Source organism: Rattus rattus, chromosome X (assembly GCF_011064425.1).
Source record: "Rattus rattus isolate New Zealand chromosome X, Rrattus_CSIRO_v1, whole genome shotgun sequence".
NCBI lineage: Eukaryota > Metazoa > Chordata > Mammalia > Rodentia > Muridae > Rattus > Rattus rattus.
This window is the reverse complement of record NC_046172.1, coordinates 106,821,786-106,833,153: the sequence shown is the minus strand read 5'-3', so window position 1 is coordinate 106,833,153 and position 11,368 is coordinate 106,821,786.

Genomic DNA, 11,368 nt, shown 5'->3' with positions numbered 1-11,368 from the left:
ATGATTTTAAAGAGTGTTTTAAATACGACCATGGAAATGCCTATGTACTGATTGGAAAAGAACACAGACACAATTTTGTGTCTGGCAGATATGAAAATTGATATAAATTTGTTCTTAAAGCAATCTAAAGTAGCATTTTGTAACTTCAGTAATATTTATGTACTAGGCATTTTTGTGCTCTTGTGTTGTCTTTTGCATTATAGTATGGTAACATTATCCCTGGCTCATTTCCACAACATGTCAGTTTGATTTTCTCTCACCTATGACAACCAAAATCTCTAGAGAAGATGCCAAATATCACGTAAGAATGGAAATAATGTCAGCATTTGTTAGAAAAAGTGATCTAAAGGATGTTTCAAAGAAATGATTTTCAGACTCAAGCAGTATGATATACCTAAAATAAAGATTTTTCAGAATCTGAGTCCTGGATATGTTGTTAATTTTGGAGAAATGGATAGGAAGAGTAGTAATAGTACTTGTTCCCATTTTCTAAGTATTTGTTGTTACCTTGGGCAACTATTTGGAACTGAGATTAAATCCATTAGCTTTCATTTCTTCCAAGGTTAGAGAGGATAATCTTAAACTTCCCTAAGGAGGGTAAAGAGTAAGTGAACAAAGAAAATAAAAAGAAATATATGTTTCATTAACAATTAATCTAACACTTTAGAGGAAGAGGACACACATTACCAAATAGTAAATCGTGAAAAGTTGTTGCACATTTTTCTTTATGTTATATTCATGCTATATGCCATTCCAACAACTACTGATCAGTTTTTTTTTTTTTTTTTTTTTTTTTTTTTGGTTCTTTTTTCGGAGCTGGGGACCTAACTTGGGGCCTTGCGCCTTCCCTAGGTAAGCGCTCTACCACCAGCTAAATCCCCAGCCCTACTGATCAGTTTTAATGCCATAAAAATTTGCCATCTTCCTTCCCTACCTATTAAAATATTACCTTTCATAACTTGCAGTTGAGGGATTACAACAGCCAGAGAGAATATCATTATAGTCTGCTGACTATGTGTGTCCCGATACAATGTAATACATTTATTCATGTTGTCCTTCTCAAATAATGTTTCTTCCTATTTTCTTGCAGCAATTTAAATTTAGTACATATTTAATATTCTAGTGAAGCTCTAGGTCATCTTTAAAGGTATTATAGCTTAATAATTAACTCAGTAATCAAGTGTTTGTTTTGTGCTGAATCAAATTAATTGTTAAGATTTTTATAGCTATTTTGTTTTAGTTAGTTGTTTATTCATAGTAAGAAAAAATCTTGAGGGAAATGGCTATATAATTTCCTTCCAAACACTAAACACGTAGTCCTCTAGACAGTACCCAGCACTATGTTATAGGTTGAATCTTCTGAGAAGCAGATTGTTAGTTGAATTTAGTGAGAAGGCTGGAGTGTAATGCAGATGCAAGAACCTCAAATAACCCTATAGGGAACCCTAGAATTAGAATAGCCCTTGCTGGGCTGAAATTCTCAGACTTTTACAACCCTACATGATGTTATTGAATGTGGGATTTTCCTAATAGTGTAACCTTGGGTTGCCCTTAAAGGGACTGAATGTGCTGCCAGCAGCTAGGGTATCAAACCTTCCCTCAAAAAGATGTCTAAATGACACATTTCTACAGCTTTTGAAGGAGCTACATAAAAGATATTCAGTGAGTATTGAATGAGAGAAAATACTTCAGTGATACTATCTAAGAAAAGAAGAGACTGAGGACAATATTTCTTTTTACCAGTCCAGTTCATTGGACTCCCTTATAGTTAATTATATAGCTTATTTAAAAAAATAATTCCATAATAAAACTGTGCTAAAGGTAGTGACTTAGGGTAAATTATTCTATCAACAAAGAGCTGCAACAGAAGTTTTAAAGGTCGGCAAGTTATTGACATTGTTTCAAGACGCAGATCACATAAAAGTTGTGACTTACAGTTTTAGATTTTACTCTCTTTGGATTAGTTTCTACATAGAATTTAGGATAAATATGCATGTCAACATGAAGACTATCTTTGTAAATGATGGGATTTCTTCAGTAAACATCTGGGGATCTAGTTTCGCAACTTATAATTTGTAAAAAGACCATTATATTTGACTTTCTAATTAGTTTAGCCACCAAAGACTTCTGACACTTAATAATGCATTGCCTAGAACTTGTTGCCAAGTCTCATAGAACAAAGTGACAGAAAAAAAATGCCCCAAACAAGAGTCAACAAAGAACAGTTTACCACCCACATTTAACCTAAATAGAAGGGCTATTATTCAATACACAAAAAACTACCATATAAAATATTGTGAATAAAGTTTTTGTTGCCAATATAATAATTAATGCTGGGTTGATGAGAAGAAATAAGTTGAAATTTTGTTTTGAAAAATCAAGCATTGAAATGAATAAACTTTCTTCCCATTTGAGAATTTTTCTACTAAAATTCAATCTGTTACATGAATGTTGTAGTCCAAGATTGCCGATGAGCAACACAGAAGTGCTTTCTGTGAGTAGTTACACCTCTGCAGTCTGCCATCTTAAGAATTTAATTACTTCAAGAGAATTGTAAATCTCTTTAGCCACACTTGGCTACTCTATAATTTTCCTATAGAATTGAAATAACAGGGTCAAAATTTTAAAAATATATTACATCAAACTTCAGAGTCTCTTTCTTTTTCTTTTTTCTTTTTTTTTTTAAGTTGAGAATTCTTTTTTAAAATATCTTTGTGTGTTCTTTTATTTACTGGATTGTTTTTATTTACATTTCCAATGTTATCCCCTTTCCTGGTTTACCATCCATAAACTCCTATCACATCCTCCCTCCCTGTTTTGATGATGATGGTGGTGCTCCTCCCTAATTATCCTATCCACCCCTTCCTAGCTCTCACTACCCATACATTCCTCTACATGGGGATATCCAGCCTTAGCAGGGACCAAGGTTTTCTCCTCCCATTGGTGCCCAACAAGGGCATCACTACTACATATGCAGCTGGAACCATCGGCCTGTCTATGGGCAATCTTTGGGTAGTGGTTTAGTCCCTGGGAGCTCTGGTTGGTTGGTATTGTTGTTCTTATGGAGTTGGAAGCCCCTTCAGTTCTTTCAAACCTTTTTCTAACTCCTCCAATGAGGACCCCATTCTCAGTTCAATGGTTTGCTGCTAGCATTCAGCCCTGTATTTTTCACACTCTGGCTGAGCCTCTCAGGAGACAGCTATATCAGTCTATATCCATTCCTCTATTGCTGGGTTATCAGGTAATACTATATCCAATTTTTAATAGGATTATTTGGCTCTCTGGTGTCTAACTTCTTGAGTTCTTTGTATGTATTGGTTATTAGCCCTCTATTGGATATAGGATTGTTAAAGATATATTTCCAATCTGTCGGTTACCGTTTTATCCCAATGACAGTGTTCTTTGCCTTACAGAAGCTTTGCAGTTTTATGAAGTCCCATGTGTCAATTCTTGATCTTCGAGTATAAGCCATTGAAATTCTGTTCAGAAAAATGAGGCTCTTCCCCACTTTTTTTTCTATTAGTTTGAATGTATCTGGTTTTATGTGGAGGTCCTTGACCCACTTGGACTTGAGGTTGGTATCCCATCATAAGAACAAACTCATGTGACACAATGAAAGCAGTTGTAAGAGGAAAACTCATAGCTCTGAGTTCCTCCAAAAAGTAACTGGAGAGAAAATATATAACCAGCTTGACAGCACACCTAGAAGATCTAGAACAAAAACAAGCAAATACACCCAAGAGGAGTAGAAGGCAGGAACTGATCAAACTCAGGTCTGCAACCAAGTAGAAATGTAAAGAACTATACAAAGAGTCAATAAAATCTGAAGCTGGTTGCTTGAGAAAATCAACAAGATAGATAAACCCTTAGTCAGAATAACGAGAGGACACAGAGAGAGTATCCAAATTAACAAAATCAGAAATGAAAAGGGAGACATAACAACAGAATCTGAGGAAATTAAAAAAATAATCAGATCCTACTACAAAAGACTATATTCAACAAAATGGAAAATTTGGATTAAATGGACAATTTTCTACACAGATTCCAAGTACAAAAGTTAAATCAGGATCAGATAAACCACCTAAACTGTCCCATAACTACTAAAGAAATAGAAGCAGTTATTAAAATTCTCCCAACCAAAAAGAGCCCAGGACCAGATGGGAATAGTGCAGAATTCTATCAGAATTCTATCCTCATACCTATACTATCCAAACTATTCCACAAAATAGAAACAGAAGGAACCCTACCCAATTCCTTCTATGAAGCCATAATTACACTTATACCTAAACCACACAAAGACCTAACAAGGAAAGAGAACATCAGACCAATTTTTCTCATGAATATTGATGCAAAAATACTGAATAAAATTCTCACAAACTGAATCCAAGGACACATCAAAATGATCATCCATTTTGGCCAAGTAGACTTCATCCCAAAGATGGAGGGATGGCTCAATATACAGAAATCCATCAACGTGATCCATTATATAAACAAACTCAAAGAAAAAAACCACATGATCATTTCATTAGATGCTAAGAAATCATTTGACAAATTCAACACCCCTTTACGTGAAAGGTCTTGTAAAAATCAGGAATTCAAGACCCAATCCTAAATATAGTAAAAGCAATATGCATGAAAACAGTAGCCAACATCAAATTAAATGGAGAGAAACTTGAAACAATTCCACTAAAATCAGGGACTAGACAAGGCTGCCCACTCTCTCCCTACTTACTCAATATAGTACTCAAAGTCCTAGCCAAAGCAATCAGACAACAAAAGGAGGTCAAAGGGATACAAATTGGAAAGGAAGAAGTCAAAATATCACTATTTGTAGATGATATGATAGTATATTTTAGTGACCCCAAAAGTTCCACCAGAGAACTCCTAAACCTGATAAACACTTTCAGCAATGTGACTGGATATAAAATTAACTCAAACAAATCAATAGCCTTCCTTTACTCAAAAGATAAAAAGGTTGAGAAAGAAATTAGGGAAGTGACACTCTTCACAATAGTCACACATAACACAAAATACCTTCATAGAATTTCTTTTAAAAATAATGTTTATCTTTTCTTTGAAAATTTCATTCATTTTACAATATATTTCCATTTTATCCATTTTTTTTACCAACTCTTCTAATTCCTAGCCCAAGGCACAACAAAGCATATTTTTTGAATTTCAGATCCTCTTTTACTATGATTATTACTATTATTATTGGCTTAACTGGGGCAAATTTATCTACAAAGCAGGATGAACATAAAAATATATTAGAGTTAAATATCAGTAGATATTTATTTATTAAAAACATGTTGGTGTCAAAGTTCATTATTCATTGGGTATCTGGCTTAAATGCATGTCTGTGCATATTCTATAACTATAAATGCATTCAGAATTTATCCATCAATAGTACAATATAGGAATGTGAAATGAATAAATTAATAAAAAACCTTGAGTCATTGAGTCTTTTATGCCAAGAAGGATAGGAACATTATGCTCTATATATTTTGTTAGGTAACTGGGAGATACCATTGAGGTGAACGTGCCCTAAATTTTCATTTTTCAAATTCCCAAGAAAATCTATGTAAAAGTACTAAAAAAAAAGACTTGAATTTGTCTTAAAAGAATTGGGGGACTTTTTAAAAAAAAAATACTCAGTGGAGAGCTAGAAACCTAAGACAATGGAAATTCCCAGGAAACTATGAGGGTGACCCTCACTAATACTTCTAGCAATTGTGGCTTATGGCACCTGAACTAGTCATCTCCTGCAACCAGGCAAGACTTCCAATGGAAGGATTAGGACACCAACCCAGCCACAAAATCTTAGACGCATTTTTTTCTGCCTACAAGATGTACAGGGTAAATAATTGACCAGAAATTGAGGGAAGGGACAATCAATGCCTGCCCCAGATTGAGATCAATGCCATGAAAGAGAACCCAATCCTGACGCTATTAATGATATTCTGCTATACTTGCAGACAAGAACCTCTCATAACTGTCATCAGAGAGGCTTCACATAGAAACTGATGGAAACTGATGCAGAGACACTTGGCTAAACATTAAGTGGAGCTTTGGGAATTCTGTTGAAGAAGGGGCAGAAGGATTGAGGGAGACAGAAGAATCAAGGATAAAAGAAAACCTACAGAATAAAATAACCAGGGCTCATAGGAGCTCATATGGAATGAACTACCAACCAGAGAGCATACATGGGAAGGGCCTAGGTTCTTTAAATATATGTAACATTTGTGCAGCTGGGGCTTCATATGGGACTCCTAAAACAGCATCACGGGCTGTCTCTGACGACATTGCCTGCCTTTGGATCTCTTTCTCCTAACTTGGCTGCCTCGTCTAGCCTCAACAGAAGATGTATCTAGTTTTCCTGCAACTGGACATGCCAAGGCTGGTTGATATCCATGGGGACTCTCCATTTTTTTCTGAGGAGAAGGGGCAGAAGGGTTGGTGTTTGGGTGAGAAACAGAGGGACTTGGAGGAGATGATGGAAAGAAAGTGGCAATTGGAATGTAAATTAAATAAATAACTTAATAAAAACATAGTGGAGGTGAAAATGCAGAGAAATTGTACATGACAGATCAATGATAAGGTAGTACATTGTCAAAATATGTATCAAAAGAGTAAAATTGTATGCCTTTTTCAATACAGGTAATCTATATAGAAAAGGATCCTACAGGGATTGGACTCTATAGATATTACTATTCATTATGTTGTACTTATAAATAAACCACACCTAAAATAATGTTCATTAGGTAGTTTATTAATTTATAGGTTTCAGTGAAAGCCATGAGATAACTAAAATCTGCAATATCTATATATAGTAACAAAAAGTTTCCCGAAGCATTATATAAAAGGCTTATTTCAGATTGTATTTTATATACTATGATCCGTTTTGTTAATCTGTAAAAAGTCTTTAACATATAATTATTCTATGAAGGAAAATAGCTTTGATGTATATCAGATGGTAAAATTAAATACTTTATTTTTCTTTTCTAATATTCCTATTCTGAGATTGATTTTTTTCCTTACCTTTAATCATAAATGGTCCATTGAAATATTCTTAGTTGAGGACTGGATGAGTATATTTCTTATCTGAAGAATAAACAATAGTTTTAATATATTATATGGGTCAGTTTAATATATCTGTCTCACAATGCTCATTCTGAGAAGAAATTTGAATTTTTCATTTGCATTTAGTAGACTAGCTGCTTCATACTGCACCAGAAAGAGAAAAAAAAATAGATCTGAGAAAGTTTTCAGATACATTCCCTGAACATTTCCCTAGACAATATGTGACAGCTTTAAAAGAACTGTATTTCATGCTTGAAGTTAACTTTTCAGTAAGGATTATTGCTTGCCTAGAATTTAATTATGTCTTTGAGGTGGAAACATATTTTAGTAAGCTCAAGAGTAGCTTACTAATGCATGTTAATTCCTATGAATTGGTGATGTAAGAAAACAAATATGCAGAAAGAAACATGTTTTGTCTTTTTGTAGAGAGAAATAAAGCAACACATTTATGTCATCTCTTTAGGAATATGTTCAAGAAAGTACAGGAAAAAATACCCATTACATATTTGAAAATAAAAATAAAACTTCATGATATTCTCGGCAAAGAAATCTATGCATATGAAAGCAGGCATACTGTTATGGTAGGGATGAATTAAATGGTGACTTTAAAAGTTATGGACTAACAGTAAAACTAGGTCAATGTCTGCAACCTTAGGCTTTGTGGTAAAATATAGCAGCATTTATTCTCAGCTCAAATGGATTATCTCCCTATCTCTATACCAAATCGACTCAAACATAAATACTAGAGATTTTGTGTAAAATTGTGTATGCTTTTAAAAAAGTGTTAACCATTTATATCTTATTGAAAATGAGCATGATTTGCAAAACTAATCTATTAGTAAATTCTCTTATCATTTCCTTCTTATTCCTCTATTTCAACTATCTCTTATTTTCACCTTAATTTTTATCACAAGCCCGGGTTTTGCACCTCCTGTCTATAGGATACCATTACTCAATCATTTTAATACTTTTCTCTATCACCCCAAATAATTTCATGGTTCTGTTAATGAAATTTTCATTTTCTCTGCCATCCATGATCATCCTGAAGAAGAGATGATACATTTCCAGTTACAATGTTGAAGTAATAAATTTAGGATACTGGAGATAATTAGACTAATATAGTTTCTATGTTGAAGTAGAAAACACATACAAACATTAGCAAGATTGACTAGATTACTGTCATGCATTATTGGCCATTAGTGAAATAAATGTGAAATACTGAAAGTAGCAAGACTTGAGCATGTTTTTCAAATTTTAAAATCACAAAACTTCTAATAGATATGTAGTCTAAAATAATTGAATGTATTAATTAAAAATTGTATCAAGGGAGCCCTCTGGGCCAGGCCAAGCTATCCTGAGCAGGCTGATATCCCAGGGAGACCTTCACTCCCCCAACCACCTTTTCTCCACCTCCATCAGACTCCTGAACCATATATATAAGCTTTGTTTCCCCAACTCGTCCTCACTGCTCTCTGAACACTCTGGTTCAAGCCAAGCTGCCCTCAGTAGCCTGATAGCCCAGAGAGAACTCCCTTCTCTTGCCACCTCTCCTCCCACACCCATTGACCTGAGGATCCTGAATCATACAGACATGCGGTCCAGAAACACATAGCCCATTATTACCCATCAGAGGCCTGCCATAACAGGACCATCGAGGTTCACTTCATCCCAATACCTACCACAACAAGAACTACCAGGGACCCAAACCATCCACTAAATGCCCTCAAATGAAGATATTCAACAAAACCCTGGGCACTTCAACACCCCTAAAACACAGCTATCCCACTACAGCAAGCCTTGGATATGCTAACATACCTGAAACACAAGAAAATGACCTTAAAACCCAATCTTTCAAAGATGATAGAGGCCTTTAATGAGGAAATGAATGAATTCCATAAAGAAATACATGAAAATACAATAACAAAGATATGTCTTTAAAGGGAAACAAACAAATTGCTTAAAGACATATAGAAAAATACAATTAAACAGGTGAAGGAAATAAAACTGTTCAAGAAATATAAATAGAAGTAGTAAAAAAAAAAACACAAACTAAGGAAATCCTGGAGATGTGAAACCTAAAAAGGAGAACAGAAACAAGAGATGCAAGCATCACCAAGAGAATGCAAGAGATGGAAGAGAGAATCTCATGTATAGAAGACCCAATAGAAGAAATTGATATATCAGTCAATGAAAAGGTTAAATAAAATAATACTGATACAAAACATCCAGGAAATCTTGGATACCATGAATAGACCTAAATTAATAATAATAGGAATAGAATAACATGAAGAATCCCACTTGCCAGGCCCAGAAAATATTCTCAACAAAACCATAGAAGAAAACCTTCCCAACCTAAAGAAAGAGATGCCTATAAACAAACAAGAAGCTTATACAACACTAATTAGACTGAACCAGAAAAAAAAAACCTTTCTGCCACATAAGAATCAAAAAGCAAAAACTACAGAACAAAGAAAGAATATTAAAAGCATCAAAGGAAATAATCAGGTAACATACAAAAACAGAGCTATCAGAATTACACCCAACTTCTCAACTGAGACTAAAAAGCTAGAAGGGCCTAGACAGATATCTTACAACAACAACAACAACAACAAAAAAAAAAAACCAAAACAAAAAAAACCACAAGTACAAATCTAGACTACTTATACCTAGCAAAAATCTCAATCACCATGGATTAAGAAAACAAGATATTTCAATACGATACAAAATTAAAAATTATCTACCCACAAATCTAGTCCTACAGAAAACTAGAAGGAAATCCCAAACCCAAGGGACAAGGATAGCTATATCCAAGGAAATACAGGAAATATGTAATTCCCTAAGAGCAAAGCAAGGAAAACACACACACACACACACACACACACACACACACACACACACACACACACAAAGGGACACTAACAACCACAAGATCAAAATAACAGGAAGTATCATTCACTGGCCTTTAATACCTCTCAACATCAGTGGACTCAATTCCTCAATAAAAGGACACAGGCTAACAGAATGGATATAAAAAGAGGAACCATCATTTTGCTGCATAGAAGAAACACACCTCTCCTATAAACATAGACATGACCTTAGAGTAAAGGGCTGGAAAAAGTTTTCCAAGACAGCAGATCCAAGAAGCAAGCTGGAGTAGCCATTCTAATTTCTAAAAAAATAGACTTTCAGCTAAACTGAATCAAAAAAGACAGGGAAAGACACTTGATATTTATCAAAGGAAAAATGAACCAGTACAAAAATCTCAATTTTGAATATCTATGCCCCAAACATAAGGGCACCCATATTTTTATTTACATTTCAAATGTTATTCCCTTTCACAGTTTACTGTCCATAATTCTGCTATTCCCTCCCTTCCCCTTCTTCTATAATGGTGTTCCTCTCCTCATCCATCCCCCTTCCCATCCCTCCGACACTCCCCTACAGTGGGGGTCCAACCTTGGCAGGACCAAGGGCTTCTCCTTCCTTTGATGCCCAACAAGGCCATCCTCTGCAGGTGGAGCCATGGGTCAAACCATGTATAGACTTGGGGACTGGTTTAGTCCCTTGGAACTCTGTTTTGTGGGCATTGTTTTTCTTATAGGGTTTCAAGCCCTTTTACCTCTTTCAATCCTTTCTCTACTTCCTCCAGTGGGGGTCCCACTCTCAGTTCAGTGGTTTGCTGCTAGCATTCACCTCTATATTTGACCTGCTCTGGCTGTGTGTCTCAGGAGAGATCTATATCCTGTTCCTGTCAGCATGCACTTCTTAGCTTCTTCAATCTTATCTAGTTTGGGGGCAGTGTATATATAATATATCACATCTGGGGCAAGCTCTGAATGGCCATTCTTTCAGTCTCTGCTCCAAACTTTGCCTCCATATCCCCTCCTATGAATATTTTTATTACCCCTTTTAAGAAGGACCCAAGCATCTGCACGTTGGTCATCCTTTTTCTTGAGTTTCATGTGGTCTGTGGATTGTATCTTGGGTAATCCAAACTTTAAGGCTAATAGCTATTTATCAGTGAATACATACCATGTATGTTTTTTTGTGACTGAGTTACCTCACTCAAGATAATATTTTCTAGTTCAATCCATTAACCTATGAATTTCATGCAGTCATTGTTTGTGATCGCTGAGAAATACTCCATTGTGTACCACATTTTCTGTATCCATTCCTCTGTTGAAGGGCATCTGGGATATTTCCAGCTTCTGGCTATTATAAATAAGGCTACTATGAACATATGGGAGCATGTATCTTTGTTGTATGTTGGAGCATCACTTGGGTATAT